The sequence below is a fragment of the Enoplosus armatus genome, chromosome 2 (genome assembly GCF_043641665.1).
Source record: "Enoplosus armatus isolate fEnoArm2 chromosome 2, fEnoArm2.hap1, whole genome shotgun sequence".
NCBI lineage: Eukaryota > Metazoa > Chordata > Actinopteri > Centrarchiformes > Enoplosidae > Enoplosus > Enoplosus armatus.
In genome coordinates, this window is record NC_092181.1 from 13188834 (window position 1) to 13212245 (window position 23412).

Sequence of the window (23412 nt, forward strand, 5' to 3'; positions counted from 1 at the left end):
CCAGTGACTGGACTCAGCAACCCCCTGGCAAGAGCTGAAGACAGCTGAGCCAAAACTTAATCCTGCTAAAATTACAAGGAAATGTCAGTGAACTTATTACCTTCTTTTATTTCTCTCTCTCTCATCCGCCTGTTGACATATTTTCAGTGTTTCACTGTTAATTTCATGACTCATGCTGCAGCTCGAGTCCCGATGCTTGATGCGAGTACTCTCATGCTGATGGAGTGATGAGAGAAGGAGAGAGAGAGGTGGTGAGAAAGATGAAGAGGAGGAAATAGATATGATCCAAGCTGAGAGAGCCAAATAAAACCTAATTATGTGGAAAGGAATGCACCCTTCCTACAGTCTCCTTTCTCTGTCCCTCCCTCTTGCTCTCTTTCTCCGTCACTTCTCAAAGATGTTGGCAGTGGCTCAACCAATGGCCTGTGGCTATTTGTTTATGTGCAATTTGTTAGAGAGCTGGCCCCTTTCCCCCTTTTCAAAGAAGCCATTTACAATTCCATTCATGTCTACCTGCCTCATTCAGACAGCAACACATAGTTATGGACCAAGGGTCTGGTTTTCACTACGTGCTTTCACCAAGTGTTAACACAGTTATGTTAATGCTATTCAGAGAGGGCAAGACATTGTTACATTACTTTCTATAATGGTGTATAATGGAGAGAAGGGAGTTGCTGTTCTAATGTGATGAGGGTAGGTGGCAAAGAGGAGGTGGGGGTGGCTGAGAAATCTGCATTATACTCCTCATAGATGAATGGACACCGGGATAAAGCAAACACATGCATACCTTCAGGCACACACCCTTAAGTGCACATACAGTCGTATTAAAAAAACAAACCTAACAAATGTGCGTGTTGCAGAGTTCAGCTGAAACAGCTCTGTGGGGATTCTCAGCCAGCTGCTGGGGTTCGCAATGCAGCAAGACGAATGATAGAGAGGAAGAGGGTGGGGGTAGAGATGGGTAGAGCAAGGGAGGGAGAGGCCCCACAGAATAAGAGAAGGAAAGGAGAGCAGAAGAAGCTTGGAAGACAAGGCAAGGATACTCTTGAAGGGGTCGGTAGGCTGCTTATTTGGGCCGAGTGCTGTGAATGCCAATAACTCTGCTGCTACTTCTTGTCGTTTATGCAGAGCTTTGGATATATGAGAAAAAAAGTCAGATACATACACAGATTCACATGCTGTAAACATGCTTTTATGTACTGCCACACATGTACATAATGACAATATGACAATGACAATCGCCGTGTTTCCATAAAGGTATTTTTACGCACATTTTGAAGTATCGCATTAGATTGCTTGAGGTGGTTTTTGCCCTTGTCGAAAAAGAGTTAAATTCTGACGTAGTGAACATTTAACTCACATGACTGATCAGCTGTTCCTGCATGAATTTGTCTTTGTACAGCATGAAACATGGCCAATACTAGCTTACATGAAAGACCAATTAAAACTTGTCCTATAGAAACAAATTCCTGAGGACCTCCATTTTTCTCCTGTAGATGGGTTAGATGGCCAAGACGACCTGTTCCGTTTCCGGTTTGCAACCTCTACTTCTTCTTCTGTTTTCTGGCAGATTACAGCTGTGTGTAAAGTGTAGCCTATACCGCCAACTTCTGAAGAAACTACACTTTGCAACAAGCCTAGGCCAGCAGTTCTGCCATGTGTTCTTGAACTGTTTAGTCCCTCTAGCTTCGAGGAATCAGTACCGCCCCCTATAATTTCCATAACCCCAGTCTGAATCATGGTATGGACTGATCTGACTACTGGACCATGCCACATTCAAAGATTAGTCTTTTTTAAATAGTATATAATTTGTGACATAATTAATAACAACACATCATTTGAAATGTTGCACTAGATGCCATAATTATACTCATCATTATACAGGGTTAGGGTTTGGAGGAGTATATTTGAAAATGACATCTGCTACAGAGCCTAAGATCTGACAACATGCAAACACACAACTGCACAACTTTGTGAGATTCACTATAATGACAATGTAGGCAGTGGAGGCGGTGAGAGGAAGGGGTCAGATAGAGTGTGAGTGAGCTAGTCAGTGAGCGAGCGAAAGATTTAAAGGCCTGAAATCCGCAGTATCATTTCTGTTTTGCTATCTTCATTTTGCCGGGCTTGACAGAAAAAGTGAGACCATGAATAAATGAGTCTCAGTACGTGTGATTGAAAAATGCAGAAGATGAATTTGACAAGAGGAGAGGACACATGAAGAGAACAGAGCAGAGAAATACATATATGCAATATGAAATTTCAATTTTGTTTCACTACATCAGGAGGCAATGCACACACACTGTACACATACACTGTACACTTTCTGTACTGTCACTGTCGCACTTAATCCATGCAACAATATACACCATTGTGTGTAGACAGTATGAAACATACTATAGAGACGTAGCAAGCAAGAGTTGTATAGTATTGCATAGACATATGCAATATTATCTCCTGCTTCTAGTAAGAACAACAGATATTGTCTTTGACGTGAACAATAGTCATGACAACAAGGTTTGATCAGCTTTCACAGAGTTAAATTGAAATATTAGCAGTAACGTATGCAGTAACGCAGAGAATGTTATAAAAGGAATACTGCAGGTCAAACATGTAAAGGGTGAGCCATTTCGTACAGCAGGACACGACTATCTATTGGTGACTATATGTCTGTAATATGAGTGAAACCAGGCTACTGGGTTAATGTTGCCTGCAGGGAAAATCCACATACAGTTGTGGAGGTATTGATTACTGCTCACATGGCGAGAATGCATCTGTTTATGGAAGGACACAATGTACTCTGAAATATTTATGAATGATGGACAAGTATCCAGTATACAAAAGATTTAAACTCCACTCATAGAGGATGGCATGCACTTTAAGATGGTATGCAAATCCACACACACACACACACACACACACACACACACATATTGTAACAGTATACAGTCCCAAATACAGCGATGATACAAATGACAGTTCAATTGAGCGATCCACCGTCACCGTCATAGCAAACATCTGATGTTTGCTACGTTGCAGCAATGACAAACCTAGATAATTGGCACACATAATCTTCTATGTCAGTATGCTGAGCAGGCCCGGCTAACAGGTGACTGACAACAGATCAAGGCCTAATGATCAATACATGTCCTGACCATCCATCTATCAAATCACTAACAGGCCACTGGGACAGCAAGTGACAGAGGAATCAATGAGGAAGAGGAAGATAAAGACAAGTCTGATTAAAACCGGAACTAGGAAGGGGAGAAGGACAAAAAACTGAGAAGTGATTGATACGCAGTTTGTGTTACAACAGTTAAAAGTTGTTGTTGTTTTTTTTGTTTAGTTTTTTACAAAACTCCAACCATGACATCAAAACCCAAGTGTATCAACAGCTCAGAGCTGAAGAGGAAGTGCTGCAGAGCTTCATGTTCAGGGTTTAATGGAGGTGTTCACTTCCTCTTTTAAAAAGGTTACAGTGGGTGGAGAGGGCACTTGGTGTGAGCTGAACCGAAACAATGCAACTAGACAATGGCTGCTAATTAGCCTGACAGACAGGAGGGAAAACACTGAACCATGAAAGGAGTTATTGACCAAAGTCATGGAAAATAAATGCACTTTGCAAAGAGAGGAACAAACACAAGAGATGCACCCAAATCAAACACAGTGGACAAGGTGTTTGAATTTAACAGCCACGAGACAGTTTAGCTGTAGTTTCAAAGCCTCAAGTGTTCACAAACATGTTTTTGTCTTTTATCCTAAATTGACAAGTTGATTCACTGGTAATTATACAGACACAATATACCAAGCATGTACTGTAGTAATTTATTGTAACAGCATTGGAAACAATGCCAAGCTTATTTGCCTTAAGATCACAACAGGACATCAGTGATAATCTGTTCAACATGTGATGAATTAAGTGTTACATTAGTTTAAACCACAGCGTTTTCTTTTGTAGTGTCATTCTAGTTGCACAAAAAGCAGTGTTGTGGCTTAAAGACGCCTGGTTTCTGAAACAGGAAGTTGGGCACAGTAAACATTTACACCAAGATGACACCTTTGTTTCACTCACAGTTCTCGTTTATGTGGAAAAAGAATTTGAGCCGCCAGTTATGACACTGTGGAGGATGCAATTTTGCAGAAACAACTGTTGAAACACTTTGTGCACGTTCAAACTTCCTTTATGGCTGTATTGTAACTCTGAGGTGGAGGCAACATGAATGTGTGAAAATTGTAAACTTGCTACAGACGCTGTTCATCAGTCTATTTCCTCACAGCTGGAACAAGTCGATGCTAAAACGACAAAATATCACAATACTAAATATCTGCCAAACAAAACTGTGACGATACGCATCCTGGAGCTGAAAGAAATCAGAATATATATAGAAGAATATTATATGTGCTGAATTGATTCTTCATAATTCCAGGAGGCCTTTTTAATTCAATTTCCAGTTAGTTTTGGTGAATCAGCCCCCCAAGTGTGATGCAATGCCATAACTCCCACTATGAGTGGGAGTGTGTATATCTGTGTTGTTTATGAAAGAGGGAGAAAGAGAGAGAGAAAGTGAGAGAAGGAGGGGGCAGTGATCCAGAACTGAGCTCCTGTGACAGCTTTTCTATTCAGTCCACACATCACAGGACAATCAGCGACCTAATTAAACAAATAGAAAGAGAATGAGGGAGAAAAGACAGAGAGAAACAGAGAGGAAAGATGAGGGGAAGAAAGAGAAAGTGATGGTGGAGGGAAAAAAAGATGGGTGGACTGATCGAAAGCTAGTGAGAAAACAAAGGAGAAACTGGGGATCAAAGAAAGAAAATGCAAAGAGAGCGAGGGAGTGAGAGCATCTAAAGAGCTAGTGCAGAAAATCAATGATTAAATCAGGCAAGGCTCAAATAAAACATGAGCAGCAGAGTAGAAAGAAAGTAAAGTAAGGAAATGGAAAGAAGGTTGGTAACAGGAGTAGTGCAGTGTTTTACACACTGGCCTTGAGCGATGTAAGAAATGCTGGCTCAGATTTGGGGACAGAGAAAGAGAGAGGTTGGGGGCAACAGTGCTGTTGCAAGCAATTCAGTTTATCCACTTTGAAAAGAAGACGACAGGGTCTGGACACTAATTATCGATAACAAGACAGACAGACGGGCAGCAGAGCTTTGCCCAGACCTCCACCACTACTCAAGGGAGATAACAGTGGAGAGGGATGACAGGAGAGAGACACAAATTAAGGAGGGAGGGACAGAAAGTAAGAGAGAGTTGATGATTGGTATTATCTAATAAGACTCAGGGCACATGGAAGGCACAGGGTTAATGTTTTTTTCCCCACTACCACAAAGACCAAGTAGTGGTATAATTTCCTGTCTGCAGCCCTTACAAGAAGAAACAGTGGAAGTAAATCCACACGAGTAATAGAGACAGAGAATGTATCCTGTTGGTCACACTGGTTCAGCTATCTGAAGCTATGTGAAGCATCATTCAGACTCAGTCTGACAAAGTCACATTCCAGTCTGTGCACATAACACAGTCTCTATAAATGTTGTGACTGAGAGAATTATTAAGGGTCATTTTTATGTGGAATTGCTTCTTATTGGTTTTGGACATGCCATTAGCTTGCTAAATACAGTACATTCTCTCATTTCAGCTTTTATGATGACAAATGTGTGTTTTGTGAGTACATCCACTGACAAGTATTGACATATATGTGATTTGGTGTTTTATATACACGTGTATGAAGACATATGTCAGATCCATGTTTACGTTTGCAACAACGTAGATGATCTTCATGCACAATCACTTTTCTGTGTTCTGCTGAGTCCTGTGACAATTCCTTCTTCGTTCTTTCTAGAAAGGACACTGAACAGCTCCGCCAGTTCACATGCTGTCTGTTCTGCACTCTGTTCTGTCTTGCAGGGAAAACGATGAAAGAGGCACCCAGGCAGAAAGAGAAGTTGTTTAGAAATTAACAGCTAAAAGTGTTAAGAGGGCTGTCTTCAAGAAAAAGGAAGGGCCAGAGGAGATAACCCACCCATGTACTGTGGACAGCGAGGACACAACAGCTGCATAAGCACATGCAGTATTGTATAAACTTTCTTTATCCCAACAAATCCTCCAAATTTCAAACCCCAGCTGCAGTGCCACGACCCAATGAAGTTTACTGTTGGGAAGCTGGTGAGGGATCCTTATTGACTGGCACGTAATCCTGGCTGGTCTGTCTTCACTGTCGTCTGTATACACCTTCCCCAAGCAAAAAGCAATAAGGACTGTAGTACAGAGAACAGGTCATTTCAAATTGGGCAAGATTCAAATAACAAAAGGCAGCACATTCATTTTCTCACTACTTCTCACTAGATTTTACATTGTTTTGTTTAAAGGTAGATCTTGGTCACTTGGAGTTCATAATTGTACTGTTGAATAGGGCTGAACGACATGCAAAAAAAAAAAAAAAAGGAAACTGCGATATGGGTCACGATTTTAGTGGGAATGGTCACACATGGTCATGCATTTCATTTTCACTGAAAAAAAGAATTGAAAATGATGACGATGTGAGCATGTTCCCTTACGTCTGGAGAATATGAGTGGTAGGCTGGGGCATCTCTGTAGCACCACAATGCTTCATTTAAAGTGTTATGTTGTAAGGTTTTACCTTTATCAAAAATGTTGGATATTGCAGTTGGCCATATTGCGATTTCGACAATGTTTGGATTGATAGGACACCTTAATGTTCTACATAGGACACTGCAACAGCAGAAAGCCACAACATAAATCACTGTGTTTTTCATTTTAGTTTTCTCTTCCGAAGGTTAAATTATGCTCTACTTTACACAATAGAGTGTACAATACAACTCTATTGTCTTCATCTAGCAAAACACGATAGAGTGAAGAGAAGAGAAAACTTCACGGACAGGGCAAGAGCAAAACGAAACAAAAAAAGAGTTAAAAGTGAAAATGAGTTGCCGTCTGACCGCCTGTGCAGTCTGAATATCTGTGAGTATGAGAACATACTTGCATTACAGAATTTATTAGCTTCCCTGTACGCAAGCACACAGAAATAAATGCAGGTATGCCAGTATACATGTGTGTGTGTTTGTGTGAGTGTGTGTGAGTACGTGTAAAAGCTCATGCTTCATGCTCTCCACCCAGATGCTCTTGGCAGGAGGTGACCTCTGTCCACTAACAGACGGTCTGGACCTGTGGCAACATACACACACACACACACACACACTCACAGGAATAGAAAGAAAAGCTCAAAGCCTCCTCAAAGTCAGAATAAGGTCATGTGAACTTGCAGAATAACTAGTTGAAGAGGAACGGCAGAAATAACTACGATGAAACAACCTCCTTCAGCTTCCTCCAGCCTTGCTCAACACATTCATTGCAGCTCTCTTCCAAATGCTAATTCAACTCACAACACTGCCTCAAGCTCGAAATGTAACTTGTAATGTAATATTCTCATATCAGCAATATGAATGTTGCTATAAAAAGATTTTAAGCACCTTTAGTGGAGTGTGTAACATGTTAAATATTGCAACTCTGTTCTGAATAGCATAGAAGAAACAGCCCTGGGACACACACACAGACACGCACTACATCAACATGGTGAGATTGTCTGAGGTAATCAAACGCCAATGAAAAGCATCATTTATCAGAAAGTGGAGAGAGAATTGCTTGCATGTGTTTCTGAGGGTGTACTGATGCTCTGCAATCTGGCTTTCAGAGATGATGAGGGTGAAGGGAAAGAAAGAGAGAAGTGGAAAGATGGTGGTGGGGTGGTCGACAAGTATGAGAGTATTAATGCAAAATAACAAGGATGAGAAGGAATACGTACAGCACATATATGCATAAACATTAAACAGGGGAATTGGACAGCACGACAGAAATGAATGAGAGCCAGTTGTGCACAAGATTTATAGCCATTGCTAGTCAGTGAGATCATGGGAGAAAGGCAATTCATATGTGCATGTGTGTGCATGAGAGAGAGAGAGAGAGAGAGAGAGAGAGAGACGGAGAGAAAGAAAGAAAGAAAGAAAGAGGGAGAGAGGGGCGGTCTCAAGGTGAACGAGTGATGTTTCTGTTCATTAGCAGTCCTCCCTTATAGCCGGCTACTGTAGTTACAGGATAATCATGTCTGCTTGGTGGCGGTGTGTCCTTGACTGTCATTGGTGGGACTCTGCTGGGCCTTGTCTCTATTCCAGACTGTGTGTATGTGTGTGTTTGTGTGTTTTGTATGTGAATGAAAGTCTTTCAAAACTTTAATTAACCAACTAAGCCACACACACGTTGGTGCCAAAAACTGTGAGGCAGCAATGCTTGTGCTCTTCCAAATCAACAAAATATAATTCCCTTCCTTTCCAATCAGCCTATTGTGTACGCATTTCCAATCTTCTGAGAGTTTGATGTATTAGTGAGACAATAGTAGAAGCAACGAGCGCCATATTCTGCAATTAAAATATTTTCAATGGCCTTTTTTTTGTAACTGCACCAAGAAAAATAAGGGTAGAAAAAGGGAGGAAAAGTCACATGACAATGATCCTTGAACAGATTTAGTGTTGCAGCTACATGCACCGTGTCCCACTTTCAACAGGAAGACTCGCTGCATTTCTTTATTGATTCTGTCCATTGATCACTCTCAGCTTGAACAGAGTTGGAATGATTTTGCAACTCCACAATATTGGGTTTGACTGGCTGCTTTTCTCAAGGGTATTTTGCAAACTTCTGCGGCACTGTGATCGATGGGTAAAAAGTGGAGCCTACTTTCCACACAGCTGCATTACAGTTACCGTTTTTTTTCATGTGATCGCATGAGCACGTTTCCAAATTCTGGAAATGCAGATGAACTCTGTGTTTCAGTAGTCACTTCAGTGAAGGGAGACACAGATATCATAAATCCAGGGGTGTTGCAGCTTTTTAAGAGTAAAATTAAAGCTCTTTTCAAACACTTTCAAGGTACCTAACCCACAAATTTGGGTGGAAAAACGCCCTTTTCAATATCGGCACCCATGTCAGTAAATCTAGCAAATATTAAAAGATGAGTGATTGTGTAGATGAAACACCAGATTATGTTGAAAATCAAGAATTTTTCAAGGAGTATATTCGAATTCAAGCATATTCCTAACCATGAAAACATAACAATTAAGCATTTTCAAATCTTTCAAGACTTTGGACGGACCCTGCAAATTAGATAGCTTTAGATAATATAATGCTTTTTCAGGGACTGCGGACACCACGTTTATCTTTCTGAGCAAGGCAGCCACAGCACAGACCCCACACGCTTGTTTCTGGCTCGTCCTGACCATATCATTCGTTCCTGTTTCCATCTGAACAGAGAAAGGCCAGCGACTGATTTGGAAGTGAAGCCTGATGAGCGTCACCTTCCCTAATGGTCCCCGTCACTCACAACCATAGTCCAAATGGCTCACCCATTAATAAATTAGATAAAGGTGCTGCTTAGTTTATCTGACTCTGTTGTTCTTCTGTTCTTTCTCTTCATCCACCTCTTATCTTTCCTTTGTTTTCTCAGTGTTTTCTGTCTGGTTTCCCTTTCGTCTCGCTTCAGACTCTCCCTCTTTGTCTGCATTCCATCTGCTGCTCTTATCTCTTTCCAAACTCTCATTCCCTCACATCCATCAATACACACTTGACTCACTTCATCCCATCGATCTTTCCCTTTATCACTATTTCCTTTCCTCTAACTGACTTGTTTTTTTTCTCCCTTAATATTTTCCTTGTGTTTTTATTTTTCTACTGTCATCCCTGCCTCACCATTTTCTCCTCACTTGCTCAAACAGAGGCAAACAAAGCTCACATTATCAGTATTCACATGAACATTTGCTTTCCATAACCTCATTTAGATGTACTCATAGTCAATATACTATCAATATAACAAACAAACGCAATGAATACCAATTGATTTTGGCTTTAGGCTATATGTGTATGTGTTAATCCACATGCTATGCTCCTCCTACAGACCATGGTAGAAATGCTCAGTACTGCAATATGTAATATACAGTAGTCTACTGAATTATGTACACTAGATGCAATATACCTGTGATATTTTATGTATCAAATGTCATACTGGTCTCAGTGTGTCTTGTTCTATGTCACTATAGTTACACTACATCCTCCTATACTACATTGTGCTGTGATAAACCTTGAGCTGGGATGCACGAGGTCAGGTTACGCACAAAAAATAAGTAGTTCATACGGCGTGTCATGCCACAAATAGTTATGGCTATTTGTTAGTTGTGTAACAAAAGAAAACGAGAGCTACGGACAGAAGTTAAAGCCCAGTTTACTTTGTCACATCTGCCACGTCTGGCCAATCACGGCAAGAAGTGGTTGTCAATGTTGCGTTGTCGGTTTTGGGAAAGTCAAAGAAATGGTCGGACTTGTTTGACGCCGGAAAGGCGTGGTGATCCGACAAGTAGTTCTGATGGAGTATACTGGCCCCTTAAGAATGGTGGAGGTAGTAGAAAAAAAACTCCACTATTTAATACTAAACAATACACTACTCTGACGAGTTATGCATAGTAGACAAGTTTCATGCATGTGATTTGTATGATTAACAAAGGTTTACAGATTATACTAAGAACCTGCGGCTAATAAGATTAACCTTCATGAATAATACCACAATAGTGTCTATAATGTCATTTTGAAAAATCACATAGCAGGTAGGAAAAGTGGAATTCTCACTAATGTCCACATCTGGTTTAGCTGTGTCAGTATGGTCATCAGCAATGCAAGTGCAACTACCCATTGGTACCATCTATCCTGAACACATCCAATGAATACATAAATAATAATATTTACCTGTTTTTACTCTGATCACAAATATGAGTACAGTACAACACCAAATCACTACTTTGTCAGTCAAAACATTACATGCCATGGTAATAAATTCACAATTGACATGGTGTGTTTTGCAACTATTATATTTAAGCTATATACACTTGTACTTATATATGCTATTGAGAAGGGGAGCTACACTTTGACTGAAACATCACATCTACAAACTACACTATGTGAAATTAAGCTCTGCTCCATGCCTGTGATGTTCAACATTTGAAAACCCAAATATTTGTAATTGTGCAACTACAACTATTTGCCTAAATCCTTAGACATACAGTATTTTGAAGCTGTACATAGCATTTTTTGAAAAAGATTTTTTCTGTGGGAAAGTCCCCAAAAGATGTAACAACGTCTTTAGCTCTCTAGACTTCTGTACAACATATGATGACAGCTGCCTCAAATTAAATTTCAAAATGACATTAACCACAGCAGCTGAAAAAGTGCTGGGTCATTAGAAGACATCACAGAAAAGGCACACACTGTCAGCGCTGTCCTCTGATCACAAGAAAAATGGTAAATCTGAAAGACAGCCTGTCATAATGTGCCATCACATCACATCATGCCAGATGGTTCACAATGTGGCATCGCATATCTTGAGGTTTCCATGGCTGTCAGCGGGGTTATCAGTCAAATGCGTGGCTTTTAATGTGGCCAGAAAGTTCACCATGTTGGTTCTGGATTGTCCAAACATCACATGCCTGCAGGCATTCACACATTCAAGGCACTCACATTAATCCTGCTCCACTTGTGTGTGTGTGTGTGTGTGTGTGTGTGTGTGTGTGTGTGTGTGTGTGTGCCAAAAACATTAAACAAACACAGAAATACACAAAACTCAAACATGTCAGCCTCCACAAATCATGCATACAGTCTTTGTACACATCTGCAACAAAGACCTGACATAAGTGGATTTTATTAAAGTGCGATTCTTAAATAAGAAATTGATTATTTAAACAAAACAATCGATGCAACCAGATCAACAGTCCTGCTATACATCCTGCAAAAAAACTTTGAAACAGTGGCATGAGACAAGTTCATACGTTTGCAATCCCAAAGTAAAACCAACAGGTCCTCAAAACTTAATAAAATAGGTGGTTCGTCATTTCCTTCCAAGATGACACATACTGTAGCATTTTCAGACAATCAATAAACAGGACAACATCATTTATCAGTGCTTTCCCAAATGCATGTGACGTTTACTAAAATGATGCATGACTGTTTTCTGATCTGCAACTGCTATGGTTAAGGTTTGGTCAGGTTTAGGCACCCAAGCTTCTTGGTAAAGCTTAGGGGAGGATCTTTGATGGTTAAAAGAAACCAATATGGTAGGAAACAGAAACTCACACACTTTGCAAACCTGACCACCAACTGTGACTTTCTCCCTAAGAGGATTCGAGGTGCAATTACAACATCACACTTTGATCTTTGCTTCTGAGAGACAACGGTTACAATCTGCATGACCACAAGAGCTCCTTGTCAGGTAAACAAATGACTAATGCTGTTGTTCTTCTGGTGAAAATAGTCTTTAGTAAAGCCACAGTTAAAGTAGAAAACACACTGATGTGGCATCAAGTGATGCTGCAGACAGTGTATCAACATTTAATCCCAGTGGGATGCAGCTGTTAGCTATTCAGTGTGGTTTACAGCACAGATTGATTCTGCATGAAACGACACTGTGATATGAACCATGAGCCATTTGCGTTACATTGCAGAGTGGGAAGGAGAATAGTACCTAATGCATACTGCATGAACAAAAGCACATTCGAATACATTGTAAACAAACGATGTTGACTTTTAGACAAACTTCTGCTAAATCAGAGAGTCAAACTGTAGAAAGAGCTCTGACGGAGGCTTGTTGTTAGTTATCATGAGGAAGTGTTCATGTCGCAGACAGTAACAGGGATGTTGCCTCTGTTACACAGTCTGCAGTGCAGCTCGGCTGGAGGATTTTCCCATCATGCTCTTTCACAAACAATGGTAAACAGCAAACATGCCCTTTGTACTCTCTCTCTCTGTTTCCTGCTGGTTCCCCTTTTCATCCCCTTTTTGTTTTTCTTTGTTTCAACTTTCGGCGTTATTACTCTCTCCTGACGTTTTCCCCTCCCTGCCTCACTTTCCTCCCATCTCAGTTCTTTAATCAGACCATGAAATGACTGCAGAGACTGGCAGCGCAATCTCCTCCTCACTGTTCATCTGAAGTGCTAATGTGGAAGGAGGGAGAAGAGGAGAAAAGGGATGATGGGAGTGGGAAAAGATGGAGAAAAAAAATCAAAGGAAGGGAGAGCAAGATGTAGACAAGCAAGGGGAGAAAGGGAGAGGAAATGGGTGGATAGTGGCAAGAGAAATGAAGTCGAATCCTAGAAAAAGATGAGAGAAGAACAAAGTACAATCAAATGAGAAAGGGGTTCAGCAGAGCGCAGGGGAGTGATGGATAATAAATACAAGCAAGAGATGTGCTCTAAACAAGAGCGTATATGAAACAGAGGAAGGGGGACAGAAATAGAGCGGAGCATGAAAAATAGAGACGAGGGTGACAAGATGAAGTGACATACATTTTTTGTGCTTACGTTTGACCTGCAAACCCCACTTCTGCAGCCGTAACACACACACACACACACACACACACACACACACACACACACACACACACACACACACACAAACTAGTCTCTGGCGATAACCCAGGGAGGATGTGTGTTCACCGAGAGCACAGAGAGATCAAATGAAACAAGCAGGAGATGTAGAAAACGCACAGGGAAAGAGCAGACGAGCTTTGACAAGGAGAGCAGATTAGAGGCAGAGAGCTCAGTTGATTCCTCTGACCTGCTGGAACCCCAGTAGAGAGAAAATGAACATCTCTCCATGCGAAGACAAATGAGGTGTAAATTATTGATTATTTTTCTGCAGCATCTACAAATCTGGGCCACCACACAGTTTTTACACATTTCCAGTATCAGGTTCTATGAGGTTCCCTGCTGGTTTATGTATTTGGCAACAACATGGTTTAGTGCTTAGGCGTATAATTACCTCACACTGAATGTGAGGGGATATTAGACTAAAATGTTAAAGATATAGTTCCAAAATGTTGGAGGGACATTACTACATCTATCTAAAATGTTATTATTTATACAATTTCAATTTCATGTCAGCATCATAGCTTTTAATTTCCCACTTGGGGATGAAGCCCTGCATTCTTTCTCTGTGGGAGTTTGCTTGTCAGCTGTCTCTTCAGTGATAAATTAAATTTAATTATGTAGTAGAATGACTATTAGCAGGTACAGAATAGTTATCTACTAGCATTATCACTACAGAACAAATGTGTAATTCCATTTTAATGGTGACAAAGTGGTAGCAAGTGTGTTTCCACGTGATTAGGAGCGACAGCATAACATTAAACAGGCTGGATTGCGTAAAAATTGCACTAATCAATACACAGTTAGTTACAGAATGTCTACCTCAAAATGTGGGTGACCTACACTCAATACTGTGCCTGAATACATCCTGTATAGACACCGACGGAGAACTGAAGCTGCTGCTGTTCTGCTAAGATGCTGCTCATGTGCACACCTCCTGTATAGACAGCGACTAGCTGGTGAACATAAAGGAACATTTAGCAGCTACAGAGCCAGATGTTTCCGTCAGGAGTGGATAGACACCAAAAACTAAAACAGAGCGAATATTGGACTTACATTTGTCAGGAAGCCAGCGACATGATTAAAAATGAATGCTAATGTTACTCCCTATCTGTTGAATGAAGATAGTTTACATCATTTACACTTATAAGGTGGTAATACGTCAGTGATGTGTTAGCGGCCAAAAATCAATTGGTGCTGGTTTATATAAGCCTGATTACAATAAATTGTTCACTCTTTTCTTTTAGAAAATAACTCACATGTGCGTTCCAAAGACGTTCTGAGGGATTCACATCGAGGAACATTTGTCTGTGCACATTGCTGAGAGGACAATATATCGATTGAAGATCGAGTTATATAGATGTTATTCATTTTCTGTCTTTTGCTCCAGTCCATAAATCATTTACAGTCTTCACCCATCCTTTCTCCTATTGATCGTGCTATCCCCGTCTTTTTCAGTCTGGAGCTGAGCATCTAGGCCAAGACATCCCCACACACATTAGTGAGCAGACACACACACACACACACACACACACACACACACACACACACACACACAATGTATATATCCCTCCAGCTGCTTAGTGCACCAGTTCAATCTGTCTTTGCAATGTGCCAAAATTCATTTCAGCACCTGCCGTGGCCATGCTGACTCTTTCCCCTGTACTTACTAATATTTGTGTATATATATAAGTGTGTGTGTGTGTGTGTGTGTGTGTGTGCATGCATCCAAGTGTGTGAACCTAAGCAGCAGGAGAGAGCAAGCTAATAAATCCTCTCCTACAACGCCTCTTGCAATAATGAGACACTTCTCACCTTTCCTCCCTCTCTTCTTTCACTCCCTCTCTCTGACACACACACAGACACACAGACACACACACACACACACACACACACACACACACACACCCCTCTGCAGAGCTACCCTGGGGAGCTCTGGGATTCCTCCCTCTCCTTGCTATGGCAACACAACTTCACTCCTGAACATTTTTCCCACAATTGGACACCCCAGCACTGAAATAACTGAGCCTCTATGGATCATAAACATGATTGTAAAAATATGCAACATATCATCATCCAACAAAAGAGAGAGAAAATGAGATAAGGAGACTTTTACAAACGATGTCCAGTAGACAGAAGAGATGTTAATAAAGTGGTTGCTATCAGTGAGTAGGTTAAATAGCTGTTATTAGTTTTACATTACCTCTATCCAACACAAGAGGAAAACTCCTTTCTACAGGAAAATGAGATAAGCTCTGCATAGACCAAGATCGGTAGATGGAACAGAGGAAGTACCTGGAGATTACACTCAGTATTTCTATACTGTGGCATCGACTGGCTGCAGCTTCCAGTGAGTCTATATGCAGTGGCTGCTTTCTCATGTAGCAGTTTGGAGCTTAAGAGTATTTCACCCAAAGGAAACATTAAAGAAAACAAGGTGAAAAGAAGAGATCCGTAACGTGGAACACAGAGCCCTTCACCACATTTACTACAGTCTCTGTAAATTACTATCTATGCTGCTCTTACAACAGGGTCTTACAGATCAATTGCGTATACAGACCGGCCAAGTTGCTCTCATATCTACAGCTGTAAGCAGAGCTACTATCACTTCAAACAGCACTTAAACAAGGTGAAGTGCATCTAATGTGTCTATGTGCTGTATATAAAAGCTATCTAATCTTTTTAATTTCAGCCTTTTGAAAAGATCTCTTGAACATTATCCTCATTGCCATTAGCTTTATCGTAATCAGAAGCAACAGCATCATCCTGGTCATCTTCACTACGATCAGTTACTGTAAGTTAGGAGTGGGCAATATGGATACAATCCTCTATCATACTACATGTCATTTTATATTGCAATAATAAATAATATTGTGATAAGGTAAATGTTTTTTTTGAAAATCAATTAAAAAACTGGCTATAGATACATAAACAGACAGGAGTCCATCATATTCAATGACTGACAACTTAGTACTTCATTAAAGCAAAAATATTGCAATAAAGTGGTAAAATGAACCCAGAGAATAGCTGCCATGGTATAAACAGTAAGGCAAAACCTCTAATGGACAAATCGATATTGTCTCATAGTCTAATAAAAGACCAAAAAATGTTTTTGTTATTTTCAGTAGTTTCTCATTTGAATTAATATCTTTTTAACAGCTGAAGACAATTATCCTCAGTCTGTCTCTCTAAATAAAGGTGCGTATTTTCATTCTGGAGAATGGCTGCTTTGTTGTTTTCCTTCCCAGCCATCGCAAAGACACTTCCAATGTTAAAACATGCAATGCATTTTTTGTTCAAACAACAATTAAACCCGCAACTGCAACTGCAAATCACACCTACCTGTGTGTGGAGAAAATGGAACACAGTGAAAAGTAATCTTGGGTAAAAGCACACACCTCTTGTTGGATAGAAGATGGTATGGCTGCTATCAGAAAATCACTTATAAGCCACGTTTCACAGGGAAGTGCGCAAATGAGACAGCATTTCCTAAAAAAGAGAAGTGTTTCGTATTGCCAGTCAAAGAGTCAGTAGGTAGCGACCATATTGCATTTCACCCAGTGTGAATATTTTAAGAGCACTTCTCCATTGGTATAATGAAATGTTAGACTCTACCAATGGCAGTGACAAGACTCTTAACTTCCCGAAACCTGTGGAGTCAAGGTAAAAGACAAACACTGATCTAAAGCTAGACTGTTGATGCAAACTGTTATTTCTCAACTATGAAGCTGAGCTGACGTTTATTTGACTGTTACTATGGAAAGTACCCATGTTGCCAATGCTAGAGGGAGGGGTTTTGCACTAAGTATCAAATTTCCCAAGAGATAGCCCCAGGACTTTATGAAATATGTCACATGTAACACCTTGGGATCTTTCCTCTCAGTTAGACTATGATGTAGCGAACTAATTATCTCAGCGTACCCGGACGGGAGTTACAGTCAAACAGAAGACGTGAGGCAATACTGTGTGGCAATAAGACCAATTTACTACATCTATAAAAACTTTCCATCTTAAAAACCTGAAAGATAAATTGGCTAATCAATTTAATTCCTGTAAAATCTTCACAGTACACAATACAATTAGGAAAACCTTAATGTTTAACTATTAAATCATTTAACCAAGGATTCTTAAAAGCCAAAATAACATTATTTAGAAGCACATATCCAACAGTTTGTAGAAATGTACCGAATCCAGTAACATCATGTTTGTACTAACATACATACATAACATACAAGTGCATAAGTAAGTGTCAAGGTATCTTGATATGGTGTATACCTTCTTTGTTTCTGCTGCTTACGTGCACATCTGCAGCTGAACATTACCACCAAGTGGACACAACAGTGAAGTACAAGCTTCGCCTACTTGTAATTTACAGCATCATTGTTATTGTTGTCGTTATGACCCTCAACACGGCTGTTAGTGTTGGTTTTATATTGAGGCCTATTGAAGATATTTATTTTACATATCATATCTTCTAAACTGTGGTATAAACCACAAACAGTATGCTGGGACTCGTCTCTGCTCACATGTGCACAACGGGACTGTAAAACTAACACAGAGGGAGTCAGGAAGTAAAAGAATCTGTAGTTTCTGGCTGCAACACAACGAATCTGCTGCTCACTTCATGTGCTGCAGTGCTGATATTGATCTACATATATCCAGCATTGGCAGGTAACGTTAATCCAGATTATCGTCTTAATTTAGGTAATGATACATTTCAGTGAGCCGGCAAAATTGGGCTCTTGAACACTTAATAAAGGACACATACAGACACACCCTACACACTTACCCGATGGAAACTCTTCGCTGTCTCATAACTTTTCTTTTTAAGGATCCCAACATAACCTGTAAAGAAAAAAGCATGCATGAGTCATCTCCGTCTGTTTATATATCTGTTGATACAAACATCTGTACATCGTGTGTTTTGGTTGGGATAGTGCACTGGCATATGTGTTTTTGTGGTGCTCAGTGATTTAATGTTTTCAATGTGTTATTTACCTGAACACCGTTACTTTTATTTACTTTCAAAATGGCAAATTTTAAAGGGAAGATAGTGAAAAATGTCACATTCACCACCATAGCCAATATTTAACAAAGTTAAATTGCCTGTTACCGTTATACAGAAAGGCTTACAATTGTTTTCTCCTAAAGAAAATTATACACTTCTTACTTGTTATAGCGTACTACATGCTTACATGTGCCACATGTTAAAAGAACACAGTACTGGTCTAAATTGGATTTAATTGCCAACATGATTATGTTCTGCAAAGCTTTGAAAAGCCCCAACAAGCAGACTCTCCTGTAGATAAGTAGCTTCTCTGATGAACCCAAACCACTTCACAAACAGTGGGTCAATATCAGGACAAAAAACACAAACACTCCCTGTGATAGAACTTGCAGTTGAGAGCAGATAAGTGGTGTAATTTATGAAACCATTTATTATTAAAAAACCCAAATCCATTGAGAGAAACACATGAAAACAGTTGTGAAATTGCACCAAAGTTGGAGGGGGGGGGGGCTTACAGAGTTGACATGAGGTAAATGATGCAAAACTTTCTCCAGCAAAATAAACATAGAACAATAAACTGATGTATGAAAGATAAACTTTCCCTGCAGATTGTCAGAGAGAACAAGCTGTGAACACATTGACATATCATCACCTTTTAAGTTGATATGATGAACTTATGAACAATAAGCAATAGTTGCTTATTTACAGTTACGGAGCAACATTATTATTCATGTTTCTGACCACCTGATGAATGTCATGACACTTCATGGGGATTCCTGATGATCTACAGTACTTTAGTGCAAAGGAAGTCTAATGGACATTGCATGCTGTGTAGCCCACACATTTAGAAACAGATCATGAACTGACACTGGGGTGTTGATGATTATCTTATTATTAATTAACAATGCACAACTAGAACCCCAATTGGTTCCACTCTAACTCAGTGTTAGAACCCAGGCTGTGTCCCTTCCTGTGTCCTGGTTGGCCTGGGTCCACTGCAGTGGATGAGCTGACCTGGTTTTACAGAGACTCTCAGTCTGAACAGAATACAAAGAGAACAGGCTGCCAAAGAGGAAATATGATGAGTTGGCATATATGCAACTTTATTCCACTTGGTTAAGCACGGTACCATTAGGGCTTCACTAGAGCTACACATACAAAAATAATACAGTCTGTATTCATCATTCATCATACTCTAAGCTAACCAGCTGAATGTATTTTAGAACAACACTTCCTGATTATTGTGGTAAAATACATAAAAACAGTGAAAATAATCACTTATGTAAGTTAGTCAAGTTTTGCTCCAAGATATTATACTATTATATTCATATATATTACAGTAGAAGGCTGGTTCATCCCATCCAACTAACAAACATACTTTCTTACTTACCTCTAGTGGTATCTAGCCATGCAGACAATTTTGAATTTATGTGCCCAGGTTTTTAGATATCTGAGTCCCTGAGATTTCTACCTCCACCCCAAGACAATAAGGGTAAATTGGAGGTTTAAATATAATCACTGGCGTTGATTGTTGTTTTACTCTGTCAAGCTGAATTGTCTTCACACCATGATTACACTGTATAATTTTGTGTAAAATGTGGAGGCTTGGTTCAGTGTACAGACCATTCCCACATGAATAAAGCCATCAATCATTGTGCATTGAAGAAATTTGTCTGTGAAGCAAATCACATGCAGGAGTGACTCTGCAGAAAAACAATTTGGATAAAAGCACCCAAACAGTCGAATGTATTGAAACAACAATGCTGAAATATTCTGCTTGGTAGCAAAAGCACATTTTGATTGTTGTGGTACTTTGAGTTCATAGAAATGGAAATGTAGCTTATGTTAAATTATTCCCAAAGCTACAGTAAAAGGAAGCAAGATACTGTTCGTTATAGACTCACTGTGTGTTCTCTAATCCAATACAACATGTGCAACCTTTAAACTATTCCTTCTCTACACTGCGAATCCTCTTTCATGATTTGTTTCTCACTCACAGACAAAAAATATATTCCCTCAGGTGTATGAGCGCATTCTAACCTTTCATGGCGAGGACACCACGACAGAAGTCTTTGAAGTTGATCCTCCCACGAGAGTCGGGGTCCAGACATTTGGCCAACTTCTTCACCTGTGGGAAAGTACGGGGAAAACATGAAGGCTATCAGAGCACGTCAAAACACATTTCTGCAAAATGCACATTATTGTTTTGTTCCCCGTGTCACTTTAAAAAAAACATTTCTGCTGTCTGTCTGAGGTCCTGCAGAGCAATCATTTAGCATCCATGATGCTAAAACTGCACATGCTCAAAGATGACCAGTAACATTCAGCTAAGACAACGTTAAACATACATTTATTTTGTTGCATGAAAAAGGGGTTTTGTAAAAAGAAAAGCACTTGCCATAAGCACATGCTTATACTTACATGCTTGATTAATAACATTAATGATGGCTGTGTTGCATTTAGGTGTACCACTGGCTTAATAGAACAGAGCCTTTGTTAGTGTTATTACTGTTATTACATCTGGGCTTTTCTTGCAACACCAACTCAAAATGTGTGATGTGAAAAAAGGCTATTATTAGTACCGAAACCCAGGTACAGCATCTTATTGGTGTCAGTAGGCTATTGAAAAAGTACCTATGATATCCAGCCCTATTCAAACACTCTTCAGCCACTTCAACATGTATTTGCATGTGTATGCACGTGTGTTTTAATGCAGGTCTGTGCCTCCCACTGCCGCATTAACACCAGTTGATTTCCCAGATCGAGAGGTGGCTGTAGTCCAAACCAGTTATCAGTATCCTCATCCTCACTTTCAATATTGCACCACGGCTCTTTACAGAGATGCACAGTGCTGTAAAGGGTTTCATATCACCAGCCATAGAGAGTATGAAAGTGAATCTGACAGTCAGAACTTTCAAATTCAGAGCTACACTATGTATTCCATGCTATATATTAACACTTACATCTCTCAAACAAATACCCACCAGAAACTTCTTTGTTTTCAGAAAGTTGAAAAAACATATTGATATATTATATTATATATATATTTTTTCTATCTACTATGCTATGTCATGATAAAAAGGTCACGAGATGTTACAATATTACATAATATTATATTCTATAACCCCAACAATAAATATCTAAATGACAACAGTTTACTGCCTTTATCATCTTGGAAACAAGACCCTGTTTATAGCCCCACTGGAGTCTGCAATGTTTATTGCACATCACAACACTAAAGTTTGTTTGACCAAACAACATACCAGTAATGATGGTTTTGATATTGTTAGAGCCTTAGGAGTACTGAGGGTTAAGTTTGTCAAGATAATGACAGTAGAGGAGTTCGTGCCAAGCAAATTCATGACGATCTGCCTATTAGATTAAGAGATAACAAAAGTTGAGATTTTGGCCTGATGGTGGTCCACAGATGTCCAAAGTGGACAGGAACCATTCTCTGGGCGCCCATCACACATTTTCTTGAGCAAAAGTGGAAACTTTGTCCTAATAATGTTGCAAGAGGACACCAAAATCATTAGAAAATATTCCTCTGGGAGCCGAGATAATACACAATTATTTACATGGACATTTGGCCAGTAGCTGTATTCTTCCTTTAGACGAGTTTTAATGGAAAAACAGACCTGCTGACAAACCAACAGACAGACGAAATGACATCACCATCCTCATGCCCCCACTGAGGCAAAAACTGCTTACAATAAAAAAAATGATATGTAAATAACTTCTAGCCTGGACCAAGACTGTAGGCAGTTTACTAAAATAATCTCACATACCTCATGTACAATATCACACATTTGTATAATCAAAGTGGCCAGAGCATGCCCGAGTACATGCACACCCTGACTCATGATCCTCCCACATCCACATCACTGAAGAGGGCTGCTGCCTTTAAGCACTCTGCACCACGGCTGAATAATGCATTATTCTCTTTGCAAGCGACCCACAGCCATTTCAATTTTAACAGCACTAATTTTAGCAGAGTCTGTGACTGAAACTAAAACAACTTCAGGGTTTTCCCAGGTTAAAAAAAAACACAAGGTTAGGTTGGACCTTGATGCTTCAACTTTGAGAGATAGAGACAGAGCTACAACAGTCGACAGAGGACACTAGAGAAATAGTGTGTAACGATTAGAAAACATTAGAAAACTTTTCTCAGGAATTACTTTTATTTAAATGAGGATTGCCTGCTGTTGCAACGTATGGCACACACACACACACACACACATAGGTCACCTCACACCCAAGTAATCGTTACCCTGACAACTGGGTCACATGTCTAGTACTGCTCATTAAAGCATTTTGGGGTGTTTTGAATGGCGGTCACTGGAGGACTTAGATCAATCTGTCTATTTAGATCAAACCCAATTTTAACAGATTTGTAAAAGTCAGCTGGTCCTGTTCAAGCCTGTCGACAGAATAGATTATTGTTTCTGACTCGTCCTCAGTATTTAAGGACAAAGTGAAGGGGAAAGAAAAGAGGTCAGAGGAGAAAACTGCAGTATTATGTGAGCGTGTGCACGTTTCCATGTGACTGTATAACTGGGAGAGTGTCACCTACTGTGTACAATAGTAGGTCAGGTTGTCACAAAGCCACTGGGATTTGCTCATATAGGACAATGACATGAGAGGGCAACACATGCAGTGAGACTAGAAAACTGCTTAATACGGTACAAAAAATACAAACCCAACAAAGTAGGTTCAATGTGTCGGTTGTTTATCTGTACACAATCTTATTTGGCTCACATGATCATCATATAATAGATTCTGTTGTGTAAATTCTGAATTTTGTCTCAGCATTATTGAAATACAGAATTATCTGGTATAAATAATGATTAAAAAATAAATGGTAATAATGGTTATAAATGATAATGCAGTGCACTGTGGAGTGTAAAATGTATTGTATCATACTGCAAAGGAAC

At 39.8% G+C, this 23412-nt stretch overlaps 1 protein-coding gene across 1 annotated transcript in view; it reads right to left on the reverse strand.

Annotated features, from left to right (window-relative positions):
* The window catches only part of rab11fip4b (RAB11 family interacting protein 4 (class II) b), a 44967-nt gene extending 28112 nt beyond the window's left edge, over positions 1-16855 (reverse strand). Inside the window, exon 1 of the mRNA XM_070915044.1 lies at positions 16813-16855. The gene's annotated coding sequence lies outside the window, so the exon portion shown is untranslated. The remainder of the gene's footprint in view (positions 1-16812) is intronic.
* Between the last annotated feature and the right edge of the window lie 6557 nt (positions 16856-23412).